Here is a 25,692-nt window from a genome sequence, read left to right as displayed (position 1 = left end):
CCTTCAACTTCCCTCCTAAAAGTTTTTTTTCCTTAAAATTCCCTCCTAAATTGGGGTACGTGTTATACGCCGGTGCGTGTTATACGCCGATAAATACGGTATTTAAAGATCAAAAGAAGTACTTTATTGTGGGAAAAGAAAAGAGAGAGCTATCCCACAGGGTAACCGAGTATATTTAGCCTAGGTTTACTCAGTCGGGCGGGGAGTGGTATTTTCTACCAAAAATTCAGTCATAGAAGAGGGTGACTGGTTCTCCTAGGTTAAGAAAGAGAGGGGGCCGTGCCACATCCAGAAAATATATTCAAACAAAGAGAGAGGGTTCCCCTAATTGGATTTTTCCGGCACTTGCACAAAAATTAATATATAGTAAGAAAGTACATATTTATTTATAGAAGAATGTTTGTATTTATTTAGAAACTTTTCATATTAAAAACAGTGCAAACATTTGCAAACAACAAAAACATAATATAATGCATATGATTCAAGAACATTCTGTATCCATGTCTGTTAATAGATGACAATAAGATGATGGGGTTCTTTTCAAGTCCGACGCGTTTCGGGGTATATTCTATTTCAAACCTTCTTCAGGGGCATGTTTGAAAAGAAAAATTCATCTAAATTGATTAAAGAAGTATAATTGATCAATTGCCATATATATCTATATGTCAATAGTTATTTCTAGGTTAAATGATCCATTGATCACCTACCTGTTATGTTGTCGTTGATTTCTATGCAAAAGGATGATGTCAGTTTAGAATAAGGAGCAAGGGGTGCTTGCAGAAGAAATGGCGCTTACTTGGGTGTTCATAGATCGGGAATGCTGTTCTCTGGGTACTTTAATTACATGTGTGGTACTTCCCCAAAGAGGGGGGAGGGACAGGGGGGAGGGGGGGGTTGTTTGTTTGTATTAAGTATATATAGCTTCACCTACCCCTGCCCTCCACGGATGCATGTAGGCCACAGCGGTATACTGGAGCACAGAGGAACAATCCTATAGATAAAAATCCACATAATTTAAATAAGTAATGGGTTCTCACTGAACAGAGAGAGTAGTAGTAATTTTTTAATTTTTTGTTAGTATGTGAAAAAATATCAAATATATCACTCATCCTATATCTAATATACCTTGAAAAAGTGATTGTTGTGAAACAGTCCTGATATGCCATTATGAACAAGAAAAATAGGTTCATAAAACTTATATGAAATTTGTGCTGTGCGTTCCCATCATGTTAACCAATGTGGTGTATATTTGAGGCATGATGTTATTTTTTATTTATATATATGTATACATCTATATACACGTATACATCTATATACACCCACAATATATATCTGTATGAGTAGGAGATCAAGGGTTCATGAGGTAGTGGTTCAAATGTTACATCTTTTGGATTTTAAAGATAACAGGCACAGTACACATAGTGGCAAACAGAAGAAGTGTTTCACAGACAATGGCCAGGTTTAAAAAAAAGAAAAACCCAAGTTTAAATAGCAAAGGAAAAGGATTCATTTACCTTGACTCAAACAGTATGTAAGACTGGCCAGCCACACATCCCAGCACCCGGCAGGTACAGCGTCTGAGCTGGGAATGAGTGGGGCCAGTCTATATAAAGGACGAGTTCCAATCAGCCGGCGCAATAATTGCGCTCAGCTGACTGGTATTACTCGTCAGCTGGAGAGCCTCACTAATGCTCCCTGAGACGGGGATGCGCGGCACCGCCCCTACCGCGCATGCGCGAGCGCAGTTACGTTGGGGCGGCGTCACGCACACCCGTCCCACCGGCACGGGATGCCTCACCGGCGGACTGCGCATGTCCGCCGGAGTGGCAATATGGAGGCGGTCGGCAAAGTTGTTGTGTTGCCATAGTGACCTCCTACAGTACCGCCCAGATAGGAACGCTGGGTGGCTTTTCCGTGCCGGGCAACCGCTGGTGGAAAATGCACCCGGGGGGGCCCGGGAGAGGCAAGTCAGATGGCAACTAACATGCCTGAGGGAACTATTAAAGATTTGGTAACATAGGAAAGGAAGCATATCGTAATATTTATGAATTGTATATGTACAAGGGTAAACAGAGAACAGCAGGTATAGTATATAATAGCACATGAATGTGCTTGCAAATACTCTATATGAATGGTCTGTTTATAAATGGACAAGAAAAAAAGGGGGGGGGGGGAAGGGGGGGAGGGGAGGCTAGTTCTTTTCGTAAATCTTACAGGAGCTGAGAACAATATGCATAGTATAAGTTGTTGTGAATTTATTATGACATTTATAGTGATGAAACGTATGACACAGTTAGGGGGCAAACACACTACATGTCTCGATATTGGTATTAACACATAGACCAATAATTTCGATGCATAATATGGAATAAACAAGCAGAGCTCAGTTCACAAATCAAATCAAATGGTCCGTTACAGCAATACAATTCGCATAACCATTCACATGAAATTTGGCAGACTGGAAATAATGTTGAATAAATACTATTGGGCTATCTGCATGTCCTCATACACGTTTCCCCAATTTAGTTGTTACTGGAAGTGGAGGGATCTCAATGGTGTGACGGTTTCCTATAGAGCCGTTTGGTCTTGGCTTTTAAGAGGTAAGGAATAAACCTCGTCTAGGTGGAAATAAAGGAATCAGAGCTGGCTATTATGAGATTGAGGCAATTCATGATATAGGTGTCGTATGTACAAGCATCCAGACAGCCCAAGAGTTTACATAAAGACATCAAACACGGTATTATTTAATGGTATTTAGAAATGATCAAAGGTACAAAAATAAGTATAGGTAAGAGGCGAGAGATTTATTTTCCCTTTTTATGCTGAAGTAAGTGTGGAGAATCTCATGATTTGGTATGTTGGTGTTATTATTTCTCCATTCCACCAGAGTTAAAGCCTTCGAGGAATGGTTTAAAGCAGATAGCATCGTTGAGACCCGGAGGCAGAGTAGCCTTCAGCAAATAAATCCATTTTAGTTCCCTCTGGAGTAGAATTTTGTTCCAGTCACCCCCCCTGGGACTAGGGTGCACCCGATCCAGAATCAGAAATTTAATTCAGGGGAAATTGCCCCCATGTACCAGGGAGGTGTGGCGACCCAGAGGGAGATCAGGATCAGAAGTTTGCATCGACACGATGTGTCTGTATGCTCTTTTCCAAAATTCCATTTTAGTTTTTCCTATATAAAAACAACCGCAGTCGCACTGGAGTAGATAAACGACTCCAGTGGTTCTGCAGTTAGCGAAGTGCTTTGGGTAGAATTTTTTTGCCGTTTGGAAGATAAGGATTCTTTTGTGTCAGCATATATCCACAATACCGGCATGAGCCACATATAAATGTTCCTTTGTATTTACAATGTGTTTTTGTTGATTCATTTTTAAATTCACTACTGACTACTCTATCGCCAATAGATGTAGCTCTCCTGAATGTAAACTGGGGTTTGTTTGGTATCAGATGACCTAGAGATGGATCAAGAGTTAGTAGGTGCCAGTATTTTTCGACTATCTTTCTGATATGACGGTGTTGTTGGTTGTATGTTGTTATGATACGTAATGAGTTGGTCTCTTTGGGTTTGGAGGTCTGGAAAAGTGTACTTCTAGGTTTATCCATTACTCTCCTAAAAGATTTTTTCAGAGATGAGCGTGTGTATCCTCGTGCCAGTAATCTATCTCGTAGGTTGGCAGCTTCCCTCAAGAATATGTCATTGTCTGTACAGTTTCGTTTGATTCTCAGGTATTGTGAGTAAGGTATAGAATCAATGAGGGGCTGAGGATGGAAACTTGCCGCATGCAGTATGGTGTTTCCTGAGGTGGTTTTTCTAAATAGTTTGCTAGACAGTCTGCCTCGTTCGTCTTTATAGATTTTCAGGTCTAGGAAGGTTATCCGATTTGTGTCGGAAGACATAGTAAATGTCAAGTTGAAATCGTTTTTATTCATTTTTTTTTTTTTTTTTTTTTTAAACCTGGCCATTGTCTGTGAAACACTTCTTCTGTTTGCCACTATGTGTACTGTGCCTGTTATCTTTAAAATCCAAAAGATGTAACATTTGAACCACTACCTCATGAACCCTTGATCTCCTACTCATACCGATATATATTGTGGGTGTGTATAGATGTATACGTGTATATAGATGTATACATATATATAAATAAAAAATAAATAAAAAATTCCCTGTCATCATGCCTCAAATATACACCACATTGGTTAACATGATGGGAACGCACAGCACAAATTTCATATAAGTTTTATGAACCTATTTTTCTTGTTCATAATGGCATATCAGGACTGTTTCACAACAATCACTTTTTCAAGGTATATTAGATATAGGATGAGTGATATATTTGATATTTTTTTACATACTAACAAAAAATTAAAAAATTACTACTACTCTCTCTGTTCAGTGAGAACCCATTACTTATTTAAATTATGTGGATTTTTATCTATAGGATTGTTCCTCTGTGCTCCAGTATACCGCTGTGGCCTACATGCATCCGTGGAGGGCAGGGGTAGGTGAAGCTATATATACTTAATACAAACAAACAAACCCCCTCCCCCCCTCCCCCCTCTTTGGGGAAGTACCACACATGTAATTAAAGTACCCAGAGAACAGCATTCCCGATCTATGAACACCCAAGTAAGCGCCATTTCTTCTGCAAGCACCCCTTGCTCCTTATTCTAAACTGACATCATCCTTTTGCATAGAAATCAAAGACAACATAACAGGTAGGTGATCAATGGATCATTTAACCTAGAAATAACTATTGACATATAGATATATATGGCAATTGATCAATTATACTTCTTTAATCAATTTAGATGAATTTTTCTTTTCAAACATGCCCCTGAAGAAGGTTTGAAATAGAATATACCCCGAAACGCGTTGGGCTTGAAAAGAACCCCATCATCTTATTGTCATCTATTAATAGACATGGATACAGAATGTTCTTGAATCATATGCATTATATTATGTTTTTGTTGTTTGCAAATGTTTGCACTGTTTTTAATATGAAAAGTTTCTAAATAAATACAAACATTGTTTTATTCTTCTATAAATGAATATGTACTTTCTTACTATATATTAATTTTTGTGCAAGTGCCGGAAAAATCCAATTAGGGGAACCCTCTTTCTTTGTTTGAATATATTTTCTGGATGTGGCACGGCCCCCTCTCTTTCTTAACCTAGGAGAACCAGTCACCCTCTTCTATGACTGAATTTTTGGTAGAAAATACCACTCCCCGCCCGACTGAGTAAACCTAGGCTAAATATACTCGGTTACCCTGTGGGATAACTCTCTCTTTTCTTTTCCCACAATAAAGTACTTCTTTTGATCTTTAAATAAATTTAATACTCAAGAAAATTATAACCCTACGATGACTTTTGAAATGGAGAATGGGAGCTTTGAGAATATATTTGTGGGCCAAGACTGGGAATCACTAATGCAAAAATATTTGGACAAATTCGGAGATAATGAACAGATCGAAGCAGAAATATCCTCTCTGTTCTTTAAACTCTCCAAAAACCTAGAGAAGAAGTCTCTCTTCTTCTGGCACATCAAATCCTTTCAGGATTACATTAAGGACAATATCAACCCACTGGGACTCCGTGTCCAGATCTTCCCTACTTTGGAGGACCTGGACACAGACTTCAAATCAGCATGGGAAAACACACTACAAATATGCTCACGTAGCCTTATGGAAACGCTAATTAATGAATATACAAAGAGAACCAGAGTACTGGATATAGAGATCACCAAAATCTGTGAACTTTTAAAAAAACTCAGAACACATCACTCCGTTGTTAACAAGGAGAAAAAACTAAAGATTCATTTGGAATCTTTTAATAAAGATATCTTGATTAAGAAAAATAAGAAATTCCAAAGAGACAAAAATGCATTCGAAGCTGGGAAGGCATATAGATGGAACCAAAATAGAAACACCAATAGAAACACCAACACAATACCCAACTTGTACCCTACCAGACCCTCATCCTACAATCCCCCTCCTACTATTTCCAAATCAAAATCTACAGTTGGTACAAAACGCCAATTTCAAGGCGAGTCCACACAAGATCACAAATCTAAGAAACAGGTTTCAGAAAGGACACCCATATCCTCACACCCTAGCTCTGTATCTTTGGAGAAAACCACCAATGTACCCACATTTCACCATGCACCACAACAGGGCACACCCTGCACAAACCAAGACACGACAAATGTACAGGAATTGAGCCGTAACGACTCATCTTTTTTAGATCAAGTATTAGCAGGCGTCAAACCACCACCACTCAATTTGAACACTTACACACAAATGACACTGTAGGAATTCACTCCAATACACCGACACACACGGACTCTGACCTCAGTATAATTAATCTATCGTCTCATTCATTAACAACGAGTGAAATATCGGTTTTAAAGAAAGGACTGGATTTCTGTCCCAATCATAACCTGGACAAGTTTGAGCTGTATAAAGATCTTCAATTATTTGTTCGTAAAGTAATCCTCAAAAAACTCTATCAAAAACAGGATACCACTATAAACTATACTTCTCAGGAGAATCAAGCCTTGGACCAGTTGATTGCCCTCCTAGAAGAGAGCGACACAACTGATCTGATTGACCAAATAGATCTTGCTCAAATTTTACAATCAATAGAAAAATTGGATGTAGATGACCGGACCCGTCCAACAATGTCAAAATTGAAGAAAAAATCCGATTTGTGCCCACCACCCAGTATGTGCCCCAACGCAGCAGCCTTTTTAAAGCTTGTAAACAACGATTTAGATAAACTCAAAATACAAATGAAGGGACCCCCTAACCTAAGTCCAGAAGAATCAGATGCATTAACCTCTCTATCTACCAATAATAAAATCACGATAAAACCATCAGACAAGGGAGGAAATATAGTTGTATTAAATAATGACCATTACACTACCATCTGTAAAAAAATTCTCAACAATACAGACTGGTACCGTCGGATGCCAGCCTCTGTTGTTGAGAAATACAATAAAGAGTTCTACATGCTAGTGGACTCTGCATTTTTGAACAACACCATTACTAAACCCACTTGGACCTTTATAAGAAACAATTTTCCCAGGACTCCGACGTTTTACACACTCCCAAAAGTACACAAAAGCCTGACAGACCCTCCAGGCAGGCCAATTATTTCGGGTATTGGCTCGATCAGCGACAATGCCAGTAAACTAACTGACGAACACTTAAGACCATTCGTGGTCTCACTGACATCCTATGTAAAAGACACGAGCCACCTCCTACAAATCTTGGACCAGCTGTATGTACCAGATCAAGCGCTTCTAGTCACAATTGACGTGGAGACGCTCTACAGCTCTATCCCACATGAACGCGGACTAGCAGCAATCAGACACATACTCCAACAAAACCCAAATCCAGATCTTACATATAATGAATTCATCGTCGCACTGCTCGAGCACATCCTTACACACAACGTGTTTACCTTTGATGGCTCCCACTACCTCCAGGTGCAGGGGGTTGCGATGGGGACTTGTTGTGCCCCGTCGTATGTCAACCTGTACCTGGGGGAGTGGGAGAAAACATTTTTGTCTGACGATAACCTTTCCCAATATACCAACCACATTATGGGTTGGTATAGATACATAGACGACATTTTGATCATCTGGAATGGCCCCCCGGATGTGCTCGAGCAGTGTGTACTTAGAATGAATAAAAACGATTTCAACTTGACATTTACTATGTCTTCCGACACAAATCGGATAACCTTCCTAGACCTGGAAATCTATAAAGACGAACGAAGCAGACTGTCTAGCAAACTATTTAGAAAAACCACCTCAGGCTGGAAGGCAATGGGAAGTGAGGACATGAGAACGTAGCGTCCGTCACAGAGGGAGGGATCCCAGAGTACTAGCAAGACGCTGCCTCGAGGAATGCTCTGTGAAGCCGCCGGCGTCCACAACACAACAGGAGGAGAGCTTCAGCCCCCAGCTTGTCAGCGAGGAAAATGACAGCTTCATGAAAAATTATACCTCCAGAGAAGCATCTTAGGACACCGAGGAGCGGCCGGAGCAGTAAGACAAAAATGAGAACCGTGAGTGATCTGTGAAACAGCAGCAAGCCCCAGTCCCCCGTCCCCCCCCTCCCCCTCCTCTCTCCCCCCCCCCTGTCTCCCTTGCCTCCCGAGCGGCTGGTTAGATTTACTGTTTGCAGTGATTTGCAGCCATAAACACCGGAGGAAGCAAAAGAAAGCTGTCTGAGACATGGAGCCGTAAGAGTGGAGAGGGTAAGACGTGGATGGATGAGAGGGATGTGGATAAATAGCATGTAAGTCTATAGAAGCCAAGTGTATTATGGAAATAATGAAAGCTTTAATTCTGAGTGGAAACAACTGAGAAATACATCACTGAGAAAGCTGATAAGGTGACTGAAGGTCAAGGGACTGTGTTTGAAAAAAAAAAAAAAAAAAAAAACGCCAAAGAGAAATAAAGGAATATATGTGGTCATCAGCATTTTTCAGTGTTGTCAGCACAAATGTAATTGAGAGATGAGAACTGTGAGTAATTTGTAAAACAGTTGCAAGCCTTGGCTTCCCGTCCTCCCCCCCTCCTTTGGTCTTTCCCCTCCTATCCCCCCCCCCTGTCCCCCCTGCCTCCAGAGTGGCTGGTCAGAGGATTTATTATCTGTAATGATCTACAGCCGGACTGTGTGTAAAAACGAGAGAGAGACATAAAGGAATATATATGAACCCCAGCAGTTTTCAGTATTGTCAGCACAAAGTATTTGGGAGGCAGACCCTGAAAGAACATATACTGATTTAAAGGATAAACGGTCAAAGTTTAATAAACCAACAGAAGTATAACACTTAAAAACATATCCAGCTGGGGGCCATCTGATTACTACAAAAACACAAACAGGACTGATATACGGGTACCCCCGGATAGGGGTAACCTGGAGCAACGCTCGCATCCACCATCCTTACTGCCCACCCTCATAAACTGCTCGCGGCCCCTCCTTATATTCAGACATATTGCTCCCCCCTAATAAAGGGGGAGCAAGGAAACAAGACTGGGTAAACGAATAAGAGTGATAAAGAAGGCAAAAATGAGTAAAAGCACAAATAAAGCGACAAGAGGAGGTGCCCCTAAATCCCCAAAAGATAAACCAGGGGTTAGTACATTGAAGCAGTACATGACACAAGGAGCTAGCCCAAGAAATCTAGAAGCGGAGAAGCAGGGGAAAGCGAAGGTGGAAAATAAAAAAGGGACGGACAAGAAGGCGGGGAAGACCCCAGAACACTCCAGGGAAGAGTTTACATCAGAAGGGGAGCTAGAAAGTAGTAGGATAGAGGGGAGACCATCCAAGTCTCTCCCCCCCACAAAGGGAGAGATGAGTGAGATGCTATTGAGGCTAGAAAAGTCGATTAAAGCAGACATCAGCATGATGAGAGGAGATCTGGGAAGCCTCCTGGACAGGGTAGAAGAAACAGAAAAAACAGTAGAAATTCAAAAGAAAGAATTGGAAACCCTTAAACAGCAAATGAAAACAGCACAACAAATACAGAAGGAAATCCTTTATAAAATGGAAGACCAGGAAAATAGAAATAGAAGACAGAATATAAGGCTACGATCAGTCCCAGAAAAAGAGGGAGAAGATCTAAGGAAAATGTGCTCAATAGTATTAGGCCCCCTTATAGATAAAAAGCATGAAGAACCCCTAAGGATAGAAAGAATACATAGAGTCGGACACCGGAGAAATCCAGAAGAAAGACCACGGGACATTGTTATCAGATTTAGATTTTATGAAGACAAGTTGGAGATTTGGGGAAGGCTAAGGGGAAAACCACCCCTGGTATATGAAGGAGCGGAGATACAGGTATACGCCGATCTATCTCAAGAAACCTTAACAAGAAGAAGACATCTTAAACCCCTCTTAGAAAAAATGAGGCAACAAAACATCAGATATAGCTGGGGGTTCCCAGCCTGCCTGATAGGATACAAAGAGGGGAGATCAGTGAAATTGCGCTTTCCTGAAGATCTGGAAGGGTTCTGTGGAAAACTAGACTTGCAAATACCAGATATACTGGGCTGGACGGGGGGGGGTTAGGGGGGAAGGGCACACAGATCACGTGAAATAGAAGATAGCGGGTCAACACCCCTTCAAATTTTCAATCTAAGGAAGGGGTGAGAGGGTACACTGGGTCCCATACCTTGGGACAAATGGGTTTGTTGGTCATCCTGATGTTCGGGGCGTCGGACAAACTAGGGGCCCATATGGGGCCAGGAGGGGAGGGGAGGGGAGGGGGGGATAGATGAGGGGGGGTGGTGGGAGGAAGGGGAATGGGGAGGAGGGGAGGTACATGGTGCATATGCAGCGACAGAAAAAGGAGTAGTTCAGGGAGGGGGGAGGATGGATGGGGGAAGGTGGGGGGAGGAAGGGGAATGGGTAGCAGGGGGGGTACATTATGCACATGCCCCGATAGAAAAAGGGGTAGTTCAAGGTAGGCCAGAGGTACAAAAGATAGCAAACTCAGAAAAATGACAACACTGAAATTCCTATCCTATAATGTAAAAGGGTTAAACTCAAACTTGAAAAGGCATAAAATTTTGAGGGAACTACAAACCTATGGAGCAGGGGTGGTGTCCCTGCAGGAGACCCATTTAACACATGAATCAAATATTAGATTAAGATCAAAAGAATTCCCGAATTGGTTCTATGGAGATGCAATATCGAAAAGAGCAAGGGGAGTGGCGATAGGATTGGCTAAAGGGGTACAGTTTAAATTAGGAGGTATGATGCAGGACCCAGGAGGGAGATTTCTATTCATCAGAGGAATACTCTGAGAAATGGAATGTACCCTCGCCAACATATACGCCCCTAACAAAAACCCAGTAAGGTTTCTGAAGGACACATTGGAGAAATTAATGGACTTCAGGAAGGGAGAACTTATAGTAATGGGTGACCTTAATTTGTGTTTAGAACCAGAGATCGATAGTACGTCCGGGGCACAGGGGACGAATAACGGACAGATGAGAAAGATAAAACAGGAATTACATAAAAATCAATTGGTAGACATCTGGAGGGTTATGAATGGTAAAACACGAGATTATACGTTCTACTCCCCTGTGCACCGGACGTACTCTAGGATTGATTACATATTAGTAGACCATAGACTTTTAGATAGGATAGTAGGCTCAAAAATAGGAATAATCACAATATCAGACCATGCCCCTATTGAGATGGAGATGCAGATATATAGGGCCCAAGGGAGGCAATCACTGTGGAGAATAAATGAAGACCTACTGCAAAACGAAGAAATCTCCAAAAAAATAGAGAGAGAGCTAAAATATTATTTTGAAACAAATGAAACAGGAGATACATCGGGATCGGTGACATGGGAAGCACATAAAGCCTACATAAGGGGAATAATAATAAAAGAGGGAGCAAGGAGAAAGAAGGAAAGGAAAAATAGGATGGGAAATGTTATAAAAGAAATTTTTAATTTAGAACAAGAACATAAAAAACACAGAGGACACCACCAAACAACATACCTTGCACTGATAAATAAACGGGATGAACTAAAAAAGTTGATGGAACAAGAAACAAAGGAAAAATTTAACCAAATAGCTAAAGAAAGATATTTGTGGGGAAATAAGGCAGGAAAGCATCTAGCCAGAATGCTCAGGAAAAAAAAAGCCCTAAACTTTATAGGAAAGATACAGGATAAACACGGGAAGATGGTGTATGAAACCAAAGAGATTGGGGAAGTATTTAAAAACTACTATAGTGAACTATATACGGAGGAGATAAATGGATACCAGATAAATGAGGAAAGTAAAAACAGGAAGATAGAGGAATTCTTAAAATGTGCCAAATTAACTAAGATTACAAAAAATTCTAGAGAGGCTCTGGAGAAACCAATAACAGAGGAGGAGATATATAGAGCAATAGCAGATAGTACACAGGGGAAAAGTCCAGGTCCGGATGGGTTCACCACATATTACTACAAGAAATTTAAAGACATACTAGTTCCGAAAATGTGTAAGTACATGAACGGGGTGGGAAGTGAGTATGAACTAAGTAGTGAGGCGCTTTTTGCTACAATCACTGTAATCCCCAAAGAGGCCAAAGACGCGACTCTATGCGCTAGTTACAGACCGATATCATTGATTAACATAGACACAAAAATATACTCAAAAGTACTGGCCACGAGGATAAAAGAACTGATGAATGGGGTGATTCATCCGGACCAAGTAGGCTTTATAGCAGGAAGGGAGGGAAGAGACAATGGGGTGAGAACCCTATTGCTGCTCCAGAAGAGAAGGGAGGAGGGACTCCCAGGTCTGCTCTTGTCAAGTGATGCCGAAAAGGCGTTTGACAGGGTGGCCTGGGAGTTCCTGTTTAGAACCCTAGAAATAATAGGAATCGGCCCAAAGATGATAGGACGGATCAAAGCACTTTACAGGAAACCTAAGGCGGCCATTAAGATCAATGGAACCCTGTCATCACCTTTCGAGATGAAGAGAGGGACAAGACAGGGATGCCCCCTGTCCCCCCTTCTCTTCGCGCTGGCCCTAGAACCCCTCCTGTCAACAATTAGAAATAACCCTGACATTGAAGGATTTAAGGTGGGAGAAGAGGAGCACAAACTGGCCGCTTATGCGGACGATGTGCTCTTCTATATAAGTAACCCCGGAAATACATTACCAAGATTGGTTAAAATATTAAAACAATATGGAGAAATAACAACTTTTAAGATCAATATGGGGAAATCGGAAATTCTAAAGATAAAAGTGAGTAAAATAGAGGAGGAAAAACTGAAGAGAGATTTCCAATTCTGCTGGAAAAAAGAGATCAAATATCTGGGAATAATGCTCTCGAACTCCCCGGAAAAGTTATATAGAAAAAACTATATCCATCTCTTAGAGGAAATAAGGAGGGAAGGGAAAAAACTCCAGATAAAACCTCTTTCATGGATGGGGCGTATTAACGCCATAAAAATGGTCCTCTTGCTTAAGATCACGTATAAATTCCAAATGTTACCTATTAGACTACCACAGGAATATATTAGAAAACTGAAATCAATAATCTCTAACATAATATGGAAGAACAAAAGATCAAGAATATCTCTCAAGACACTAAAACAAGATAAAGACAAAGGGGGCCTCGCGGTCCCAGATATCCTAAAATATTATAAAGCAATAATTATATCAAGAGCAATAGAATGGGCTAGGGATAACCAAGAAAAAAGATGGGTGAACATAGAGAATTATTATAGTAAAACACGTTTAGGATCTATTATTTGGAACCCTCCGAGTCACAGAATGGTAGATGAGGAAACACATGGTTTGACAAAAATAGTTTTAAAGACATGGGATGTAGTATATAAACAGTTAGATAAGATTTATAATTCTCCCCTGATAGAATTAAAGGAGAATGAATATTTTGCACCAGGGAAAAGAGATATAGGGGGGAACTGGATAAAAAAAGATAAAGTACAGCTTAGAGAAATACTTAAAAAAGGGAAAATTGTCACAATTACTGAATTGAAAGAAAACACTGACACATGGGTGATAGATGAATGGAGGTACATGCAATTAGACCACTTCGTGAAAAATTTACCTCAACCGATAAGATCTGGAGAAAACTTGACAGCGTTAGAAAAATTATGTTGTTCGGAAAAGACAAAAAACACAATATCTAAGCTATATAAACTAATATTAAAAGAAGAAGAAGCAGAGGTACCCACATTCATCAAAAATTGGGAAAAGGAATTGGGAACACAAAAAGACACGAGCACGATTAATAAAATGCTATTTTTGGCCCATAGCTCAGCGGCAGATATAAAAACGGCCGAGATGAATTATAAATGCATGGCAAGGTGGTACGCAACGCCAGATAGGATGAGTAAATTCCAACATGGGAAATCGGCAGAGTGTTGGCGGGGCTGTGGAGAGATGGGTACTATGGCTCACTTATGGTGGAATTGCCCGGTAATTAAAAAATATTGGAAAAAAATCTTGAGCTTGATAAAGGAGATTACAAAAATAGAGGTGGGTGGTTCTCTTCCACGGCATAGAAGGGAGTGTGAAACAATATAAAACATCTCTGGTTCCACATCTATTAAACGCAGCAAAAAGATTAATCCCCAAAAATTGGTGGGAAAAGAAAGTCCGGAGATGTGGGACTGGATAAATGCCGTGGAAGAGACCCACACCATGGAGCAGTTTTCTTTGTACAAAGAGGAAAAGAGAGAAGTAGACAAATGGAAATGTTGGAAGGAGTTTAAAAAAACATGGAGTTATGCAGAAAAAATCAGGATGTAACTACCTACTAAATAAGATCATGGGCATTGCACAAGGGTTAGGGGGGGAGAGGGGAAGGAGGGGGGGGAGAGGGGAAGGAGGGGGGAGGGAGGGGGGAGGGAGAGGGGAGGGAGGGGGGGTTATATATACATATATACGTATATGGTTTCTTGCCTTTTTTTTTCAATTAGATATGTGAAACAGAGAGATTTATAAATAAAGATAAAATTTTAGAGAAGGGGAACTAAGGGTTGAGCCTTATCAGGTGAGGTTAAGTTTTATATAATTATTTTTTGTAAACCCCTGTTTTGTCCTCCCGTGGAAAACAAAAATAAATACGCTACAGTGATGAAGAGATGAGAAGAGACATATATGAGCGAGAAAGCTGAATTAGTCTCTCTAGGAATTTTCTGAAGTGGCAAAAAAAAATAAAGAAAAAAAAAAAAAAAGAAAAACCACCTCAGGAAACACCATACTGCATGCGGCAAGTTTCCATCCTCAGCCCCTCATTGATTCTATACCTTACTCACAATACCTGAGAATCAAACGAAACTGTACAGACAATGACACATTCTTGAGGGAAGCTGCCAACCTACGAGATTACTGGCACGAGGATACACACGCTCATCTCTGAAAAAATCTTTTAGGAGAGTAATGGATAAACCTAGAAGTACACTTTTCCAGACCTCCAAACCCAAAGAGACCAACTCATTACATATCATAACAACATACAACCAACAACACCATCAAATCAGAAAGATAGTCGAAAAATACTGGCACCTACTAACTCTTGATCCATCTCTAGGTCATCTGATACCAAACAAACCCCAGTTTACATTCAGGAGAGCTACATCTATTGGCGATAGAGTAGTCAGTAGTGAATTTAAAAATGAATCAACAAAAACACATTGTAAATACAAAGGAACATTTATATGTGGCTCATGCCGGTATTGTGGATATATGCTGACACAAAAGAATCCTTATCTTCCAAATGGCAAAAAATTCTACCCAAAGCACTTCGCTAACTGCAGAACCACTGGAGTCGTTTATCTACTCCAGTGCGACTGCGGTTGTTTTTATATAGGAAAAACTAAAATGGAATTTTGGAAAAGAGCATACAGACACATCGTGTCGATGCAAACTTCTGATCCTGATCTCCCTCTGGGTCGCCACACCTCCCTGGTACATGGGGGCAACTTCCCCAGAATGAAATTTCTGATTCTGGATCGGGTGCACCCTAGTCCCAGGGGGGGTGACTGGAACAAAATTCTACTCCAGAGGGAACTAAAATGGATTTATTTGCTGAAGGCTACTCTGCCTCCGGGTCTCAACGATGCTATCTGCTTTAAACCATTCCTCGAAGGCTTTAACTCTGGTGGAATGGAGAAATAATAACACCAACATACCAAATCATGAGATTCTCCACACTTACTTCAGCATAAAAAGGGAAAATAAATCTCTCGCCTCTTACCTATACTTATTTTTGTACCTTTGATCATTTCTAAATACCATAAAATAATACCGTGTTTGATGTCTTTATGTAAACTCTTGAGCTGTCTGGATGCTTGTACATACGACACCTATATCATGAATTGCCTCAATCTCATAATAGCCAGCTCTGATTCCTTTATTTCCACCTAGACGAGGTTTATTCCTTACCTCTTAAAAGCCAAGACCAAACGGCTCTATAGGAAACCGTCACACCATTGAGATCCCTCCACTTCCAGTAACAACTAAATTGGGGAAACGTGTATGAGGACATGCAGATAGCCCAATAGTATTTATTCAACATTATTTCCAGTCTGCCAAATTTCATGTGAATGGTTATGCGAATTGTATTGCTGTAACGGACCATTTGATTTGATTTGTGAACTGAGCTCTGTTTGTTTATTCCATATGCATCGAAATTATTGGTCTATGTGTTAATACCAATATCGAGACATGTAGTGTGTTTGCCCCCTAACTGTGTCATACGTTTCATCACTATAAATGTCATAATATATTCACAACAACTTATACTATGCATATTGTTCTCAGCTCCTGTAAGATTTACGAAAAGAACTAGCCTCCCCTCCCCCCTCCCCCCCCCCCTTTTTTTCATAAACAGACCATTCATATAGAGTATTTGCAAGCACATTCATGTGCTATTATATACTATACCTGCTGTTCTCTGTTTACCCTTGTACATATACAATTCATAAATATTACGATATGTTTCCTTTCCTATGTTACCAAATCTTTAATAGTTCCCTCAGGCATGTTAGTTGCCATCTGACTTGCCTCTCCCGGGCCCCCCCCCCGGGTGCATTTTCCACCAGCGGTTGCCCGGCACGGAAAAGCCGCCCAGCGTTCCTATCTGGGCGGCACTGTAGGAGGTCACTATGGCAACACAACAACTTTGCTGACCGCCTCCATATTGCCACTCCGGCGGACATGCGCAGTCCGCCGGTGAGGCATCCCGTGCCGGTGGGACGGGTGTGCGTGACGCCGCCCCAACGTAACTGCGCTCGCGCATGCGCGGTAGGGGCGGTGCCGCGCATCCCCGTCTCAGGGAGCATTAGTGAGGCTCTCCAGCTGACGAGTAATACCAGTCAGCTGAGCGCAATTATTGCGCCGGCTGATTGGAACTCGTCCTTTATATAGACTGGCCCCACTCATTCCCAGCTCAGACGCTGTACCTGCCGGGTGCTGGGATGTGTGGCTGGCCAGTCTTACATACTGTTTGAGTCGAGGTAAATGAATCCTTTTCCTTTGCTATTTAAACTTGGGTTTTTCTTTTTTTTTTAAACCTGGCCATTGTCTGTGAAACACTTCTTCTGTTTGCCACTATGTGTACTGTGCCTGTTATCTTTAAAATCCAAAAGATGTAACATTTGAACCACTACCTCATGAACCCTTGATCTCCTACTCATACAGATATATATTGTGGGTGTATATAGATGTATACGTGTATATAGATGTATACATCTATATAAATAAAAAATAAATAAAAAATTCCCTGTCATCATGCCTCAAATATACACCACATTGGTTAACATGATGGGAACGCACAGCACAAATTTCATATAAGTTTTATGAACCTATTTTTCTTGTTCATAATGGCATATCAGGACTGTTTCACAACAATCACTTTTTCAAGGTATATTAGATATAGGATGAGTGATATATTTGATATTTTTTCACATACTAACAAAAAATTAAAAAATTATTACTATACTCTCTCAGTTCAGTGAGAACCCATTACTTATTTAAATTATGTGGATTTTTCTCTATAGGGTTGTTCCTCTGTGCTCCAGTATACCGCTGTGGCCTACATGCATCCGTGGAGGGCAGGGGTAGGTGAAGCTATATATACTTAATACAAACAAACAAACCCCCTCCCCCCCCCTCCCCCCTGTCCCTCCCCCCTCTTTGGGGAAGTACCACACATGTAATTAAAGTACCCAGAGAACAGCATTCCCGATCTATGAACACCCAAGTAAGCGCCATTTCTTCTGCAAGCACCCCTTGCTCCTTATTCTAAACTGACATCATCCTTTTGCATAGAAATCAACGACAACATAACAGGTAGGTGATCAATGGATCATTTAACCTAGAAATAACTATTGACATATAGATATATATGGCAATTGATCAATTATACTTCTTTAATCAATTTAGATGAATTTTTCTTTTCAAACATGCCCCTGAAGAAGGTTTGAAATAGAATATACCCCGAAACGCGTCGGGCTTGAAAAGAACCCCATCATCTTATTGTCATCTATTAACAGACATGGATACAGAATGTTCTTGAATCATATGCATTATATTATGTTTTTGTTGTTTGCAAATGTTTGCACTGTTTTTAATATGAAAAGTTTCTAAATAAATACAAACATTGTTTTATTCTTCTATAAATGAATATGTACTTTCTTACTATATATTAATTTTTGTGCACGTGCCGGAAAAATCCAATTAGGGGAACCCTCTCTCTTTGTTTGAATATATTTTCTGGATGTGGCACGGCCCCCTCTCTTTCTTAACCTAGGAGAACCAGTCACCCTCTTCTATGAGTAGGGATGAGCTTCGTGTTTGAGTCTGTCACGGACACTGGCTGCAAGGACCTTTTTCTGTCCACATTCACCCTGTTATTTGGTATTGCTATATTAATCTTTTTTGTTACATTTTTGAGAGACTTGCCCAAAGAGTATTCTTGGTTGTTAATTCTGAACAATGCATGATTCTTGAAAGAGCTGATCACATTGACATGCGGAGACGAACTGTCTGGTCACCAGGACTGCCTTAAGTGTTGTGTTAATTAACATGTTAACCACTTGCCGCCCGCCCTATTACAGAATGACGGCGGCAAAGTGGTTTGATATTCCTGATCGGACGTCATATGACGTGATCAGGAATATCGAGCCGCTGCACGCCCCCGGGGGCGCGCATCGCGGCGATCGTTGTTGCGGGGTGTCAGTCTGACACCCTGCAACACCGATCTAGGTAAAGAGTCTCCGACTGAGACTCTTTACCACGTGATCAGCCGTGTCCAATCACGGCTGATCACGATGTAAATAGGAAGAGCCGGTGATCGGCTTTTCCTCACTCGCGTCTGACAGACGCGAGTAGAGGAGAGCCGATCGGCTACTCTCCTGACAGGGGGGGTCTGTGCTGATTGTTTATCAGCACAGCCCCCCCTCGGATCCTACCCAGGGCCACCAGGGAAGCCGCCCAGGACCACCAGGGAAGTGATCCACACTGGACCACCAGGTATGCCCCTAGACCACCAGGGAAATGTCACTGTGTGCCTAGGCAGCTGCCAATCTGTGCCCAGGCAGCTGCCAGTCAGTGCCCACTGCAATGCCTACCACTGCCAGTGCCACCAGGGATGCCCATCAGTGCCTCATTTTAGTGCCGCGTATCAGTGCCCATCAGTGCCACGTATCAGTGCCCATCAGTGCCGCCTATCAGTGCCCAGCAGTGCCGCCTATCAGTGCCGCCTATCAGTGCCACCCTATCAGTGCCTAGCAGTGCCCAGCAGTGCCGCCTTTCATTGCCCATCAGTGTCGCCCATCAGTGCCAACCAGTGCCACCCAGTGCCACCCATCAGTGCCCATCAGTGCCGCCTATCAATGCCCATCAGTGCTGCATATGAGTGCCACCCATCAGTGCCGCCTACCAGTGCCGCATTTCAGTGCCCATCGTCAGTGCCCGTCAGTGCCTGCTAATTGGTGCCACCTCATTGGTGCCGCCGTATCAGTGCCTGTCAGTGCCTGTCAGTGCCGCCTTATCAGTGCCCATCAGTGAAAGAGAAAACTTACTTATTTACAATTTTTTTTAACAGAAACAAAAGCAAAACTTTTATTTTTTTCAAAATTTTCGGTCTTTTTTTATTTCTTTAGCAAAAAATAAAAACCACAGAGGTGATCAAATACCACCAAAAGAAAGCTCTATTTGTGGGAACAAAATGATAAAAATTTAGTTTGGGCACAGTGTAGTATGACCGCGCAATTATCATTCAGACTGCGACAGCACTGAAAGCTGAAAATTGGTCTGGGCAGGAAGGTGTCTAAGTGCCCTGTATTGAAGTGGTTAATTATATTATTGTCTTTTAAGTTTTGCTAGAGGGGAGGGGGGAGTATCCATGAGTCAGCCCTACCTCGTTATCTAACCCCTTGTGTTAAATGTGTATAAAAAGGCTGTGTTCTGTCCAATAAAGCAGTCAAGATTCTACAAGCTATTTTCAGCTAGACTTGTAGTTAATGCAGCTATAATAATATATCTCTGTGATGGTTAGACTGGAGGAAGTGGTATTACTGACGGAAGCACTCAGAGGAGTGTGGGATTGGATCCGTCACAATTGGTGGCAAGCTCTGGGATGCTTCCTCTTGCCTAGGCTCACCCAAATCACCACCGGGAACATCACTACACCAGACTCAAGCGCAGCACCTTGAAGGATCTCTTGGAAGCCCATAGAAAAGTCTCCAGCAACAAATCTAAAGCGACTCTCATCACCGAACTAATGGAGATTGACCAGGCCAGCAACCCACCAGCAGATACCTCAGAGGCGACAGAGTTCCAGCGTGATGTCCTACTTCCACTTCTGGCGACTGGCCTTGTATGGTACTCACCCCCCGCAGGAGGTTATCAGTCAAGTGTTACGAGAGGTGTCCCAGCTGCGAATGGCTGAACTCCAGTGGGACCAAGGAGCGTCAGTTATGTTCAACCGGGAAGCTCCAGCGGCGCGCAAAAAGCTACCCTATGCCGCCTTCCGCATGTTTCAGGATGGTGAAGATGAGATGGATGTTTACCTGCAAATTTTGGAGCGGCAATGCGTCCTCCAAGGTGTCAATAAAGCAGATTGGGTCACGCTCCTGGTCAGCCGGCTCACAGGAAGGGCTGCAGAGGCGTACAATAATGTCCCTGATGAGATCAGCCAGGACTACAACCGGGTAAAAGAAAGACTATTGGCTCGCTTCGGCATTACTCCAGAGGCACACCGTTTGAGGTTTCGCAACCTCCACCGAAAGGAGAGAGAGCCTTACACAGAATGGGCTCATCAAATGACCCGAGCAGCGGAGAGTTGGATGACCGGGTGCCAAGCTGTTACCATGGCAGATGCGCTCCAGCTAATCCTCCTGGAACAATTCTACAATCATACCCCACATGAAGTTAGAGACTGGGTAAAGGATCAGCGGCCAGTCACAGTAGATGAAGCTGCCACCCTAGCTGACCAATACGTGGATTCAAGGCGGACTGTACAACCAGAGCCTAAGACCCTAGCTCAGCCTGTCCCCAACATTCCACGGAGCGTTGCCCCTCCACACCAGCCGTCGATCCCCGGCCCCACTCAGCTACCATCTTCACGAGGAAAAGGGGACCTCTGCTACAGATGCAACCAAGTAGGGCATGTTAGGAGGTATTGTCCACAGAATGTTTCCCAGGACGCGTGGAACAGCAGGCCCCTTGGACCTGCCCGGGCTGCTGCACACTGTCTGGAGAGAAATGATGTGACTTACCCAAGTGAGGAGAATAATGGAATTCTACATGAGGCAGACCCTGTGCAAGCTGCCACTACAGATAATCGTTTGCACCATCGACCGTGTGGATTAATGGTCGGGCTGCCCAGGGACTGCGGGACACAGGAGCTACTATTACCCTGATACAGTCCCGAATGATAAACCCGGCAGAGCAGACGGGACGGTCTGTGGATGTGCGGGTGGCCAGGGGAAATGTTATGCGGGTCCCCACTGCCAGGGCTTACCTTGATTGGGGTTCGGGGGCCAAAGAAGTGGAAGTAGGAATAATGCAGAATTTACCTGCAGAGGTTTTGTTGGGCAACGATTTGGGACATTTAAATTCAGCCTTTTCCCTGGATGTATCCCCGGAAGCCTACCCTGTTACCACCCGCCAGCAAGCCCAGATGGAGGTGCGCTCCCTCGAGGACGGGACCCAGGTAAGACTTGTCACCCCTGACCTAGAATGTACTACCCCAGCTATTCCTACCCCAACTTGGGCTTCTCCCCAAGACTTTGCTCAGGCAACTCTTAGCGACCCTTCCTTAGCTAGCTATAGGGAAAGAGCAAGATTGGACCCTGGGGGTTTGGAGAGGGAGCGGATAGAGTGGGTCCAGGGATTACTCTATCGGGTTACTGAGGGAAAGACAGCTGCGCATTGGGCATGACATACCCTTAGCCAGACATCTGGGGATGTCCCGGACCCTCCACCTTCTGACTCAGTCGTTTTTTTGGCCAGGGATTACAGATGTCCGACAGTATTGCCGGACCTGTGACACATGCCAGCGGGTGGGTAAGCATGGGGGCCCGCTGAAAGCTCCCATACACCCTTTACTGATCATTGATGAACCCTTTAGCCACGTTGCCGTAGACCTGGTTGGACCATTGCCCCGCCCTAGTCCTTCTGGGAAGAGATATATCCTTACTGTGGTGGATTATGCCACACGGTACCCGGAGGCCATTCCCCTGGCAAATATCCATGCAGAAACTGTGGCTGATGCTTTGCTCCGGATCTTTGCCAGGGTGGGTTTCCCTTGGGAAATCATCTCTGACCAGGGGACCCAGTTCACTGCTGAGCTCACTCAGCAGTTATGGAGACTCTGTGGCATAAAGCCCCTACAGAGCTCTCCCTATCACCCCCAGACCAACGGACTGTGTGAGAGGTTCAATGGAACACTGAAACAGCTGCTTAGGACATTTGCAACCTCTCACAGGGATTGGGTGAGATATCTGCCACACCTTCTCTTTGCTTATCGGGAGGTGCCGCAGGAATCTACCGGGTTCTCCCCATTTGAGTTACTGTATGGGAGGCGGGTGAGGGGGCCCCTAGATCTAGTCAGAGCCCACTGGGAAGGGGGAATTGATCCAAGGGTCCACTATCATAGCATACGTTCTTGAGTTTAGGGACAGACTGAAGGAGCTCACGGACACTGTCCAGGAGAAACTTCGGGCTGCCCAAAGGCGGCAGAAATGATGGTACAATCGTACTGCTCGGAACCGCACTCTGGAGGTTGGGCAGAAGGTTCTTGCCCTCAAGCCAACCAAGCAGGACAAGTTACAGGCCACTTGACAGGGACCTTACCAGGTTGTGGCAAAGCTCTGTGACACAACCTACCTAGTGGCTAAAAGTTTGGATGAAAGAGTCCAACGGACTTTTCATGTGAACATGTTGAAAGCATACTGGGAAAGATCAGGAGAGGTAGCCGCTATATGTGCTCCAGCTGCGGAAGATTCTGAGAATCTTCCCCTGCTGGTGCTCCTGGAGCTAAATAGAATTACTGCAGGGATAGAGACGATAAAGCTTGACGACCAGCTAGGGCCAACGCAGAGAGAACAAGCTAGACAGGTCCTTAGTCAGAGAAGGGAAATGTTCTCCACAGTCCCTGGGTACACTACTATGACAGTGCACCATGTGGAGACCCCGGGACAACTGCCACTAAGACAGGCGGCTTACCGGATACCTGACACAGTGAGAGAGAGGATGCATCATGAGATTAAGGAGATGCTTGAGTTGGGAGTCATTGAGCCATCCAGCAGCCCCTGGGCTTCCCCGGTGGTCCTTGTACCGAAGCGGGATGGCACATCTAGCTTCTGTGTAGACTACCGCAGATTAAATGAGTGCACCAACACTGATGCTTACCCTATGCCCCGGGTCGATGATCTGTTAGATCGCATTGCTCAGGGAAAATTCCTGACAACCCTCGACCTATGCAAAGGGTACTGGCAAATTCCTCTGGATGTGGAATCTATTCCGAAATCGGCGTTCATTACCCCATTTGGCTTATACCAGTCTAAAGTAATGCCATTTGGGATGAAGAATGCACCGGCGACTTTCCAGAGGGTGGTAGACCAACTCCTTGATGGCCTCCAGGACTATGCTTGTGCATATCTGGACGACATTGCGATCTACAGTGATACCTGAGAGGACCATCTGGTTAACCTGGGTGTTGTGTTAGACCGCATCAAGGCTGCAGGACTAACCCTTAAGCCAGAGAAATGCAGCATAGGGATGTCCGAGGTATAGTACCTTGGACATCGAGTAGGCAGTGGACAACAACGGCCCGGCAGTTGCCAAGTGGCCGACCCCCCGTACTAAAACCCAGGTCCTGGCATTCCTCTGCACAGCTGGGTACTATAGGAAATTTGTCCCGCAATATAGTTCCATCGCTAAGCCCCTGACAGACCTGACTAAGAAGCACCTTCCCCGACAGGTACCGTGGTCCCCCGAGTCTGAAGCTGCCTTCCAATGATTAAAGAATGCACTAACTTCAGCTCCTGTTCTAGCTGCCCCTGACCCAACCAAACGTTTTTGGGTCCACACAGATGCCTCTACATTCGGGCTGGGGGCAGTACTGAGCCAAGTAGGACCTGATGGCGGTGAGCACCCAGTGGCCTACATCAGTCGGAAGCTGCTACCCAGGGAAGTCGGTTATGCAGCCGTGGAGAAGGAGTGTTTGGCGCTGGTGTGGGCTCTCAAGAAATTCCAACCTTATCTCTATGGACGATCTTTTACAGTACTCACTGACCACAATCCATTAACATGGCTTAATCGGGTCTCCAGGGATAATGGACGTTTGTTACGATGGACGCTGATGGACTTTCCTGGCAAACGGAACTATAAAACTCTCCCGGACAGCCCCAAGCTGACCCATGGTGGATCTAGTTTGGTCTTCCGGACTATGGGACGGGGGGGGGGCACTGTCACGGACACTGACTGCAAGGACCTTTTTCTGTCCACATTCACCCTGTTATTTGGTATTGCTATATTAATCTTTTTTTGTTACATTTTTGAGAGACTTGCCCAAAGAGTATTCTTGGTTGTTAATTCTGAACAGTGCATGATTCTTGAAAGAGCTGATCACATTGACATGCGGAGACGAACTGTCTGGTCACCAGGGCTGCCTTGAGTGTTGGGTTAATTAACATGTTAATTATATTATTGTCTTTTAAGTTTTGCTAGAGGGGAGGGGATATATATACTGTATTCAGTTTAGCTAGATCCTGTTCTTCTCTTCCCAATATACTGACAGGCAGGCAGGTGTTTTTACAGTATTTCCAGTTACTATACTGTGTACCCTGCACAGTTGCACCTACAGTATAGCTACCTGCAGCCAGGTGCTTGTGTAGGCTCTTTGAAGTATTTCCAGTTACTGTACTGTGTACCCTGCACAGTTGGACCTACAGTATAGCTACCTGAAGCCAGGTGCTTGTGTAGGTTCTTGAAGTATTTCCAGTTACTGTACTGTGTACCCCGCACAGTTGCACCTACAGTATAGCTACCTGCAGCCAGGTGCTTGTGTAGGCTCTTGAAGTATTTCCAGTTACTGTACTGTGTACCCCACACAGTTGCACCTATAGTATAGCTACCTGCAGCCAGGTGCTTGTGTAGGATCTTGAAGTATTTCCAGTTACTGTACTGTGTACCCCGCACAGTTGCACCTACAGTATAGCTACCTGCAGCGAGGTGCTTGTGTAGGCTCTTGAAGTATTTCAAGTTATTGTAATGTGTACCCCGCACAGTTGCACCTACAGTATAGCTACCTGCAGCCAGGTGCTTGTGTAGGCTCTTGAAGTATTTCCAGTTACTGTACTGTGTACCCCACACAGTTGCACTTGCAGTATAGCTACCTGCAGCCAGGTGCTTGTGTAGGCTCTTTGAAGTATTTACTGTACTGTGTACCCTGCACAGTTGCACCTACAGTATAGCTACCTGCAGCCAGGTGCTTGTGTAGGCTCTTTGAAGCTTGTGTAGGCTCTTTGAAGTATTTCCAGTTACTGTACTGTGTACCCTGCACAGTTGCACCTACAGTATAGCTACCTGCAGCCAGGTGCTTGTGTAGGCTCTTTGAAGTATTTCCAGTTACTGTACTGTGTACCCCGCACAGTTGCACCTACAGTATAGCTACCTG

This window comes from Aquarana catesbeiana, linkage group LG04 (genome assembly GCF_042186555.1).
Source record: "Aquarana catesbeiana isolate 2022-GZ linkage group LG04, ASM4218655v1, whole genome shotgun sequence".
Taxonomy (NCBI): domain Eukaryota; kingdom Metazoa; phylum Chordata; class Amphibia; order Anura; family Ranidae; genus Aquarana; species Aquarana catesbeiana.
Note: the sequence above shows the minus strand (reverse complement) of the source record.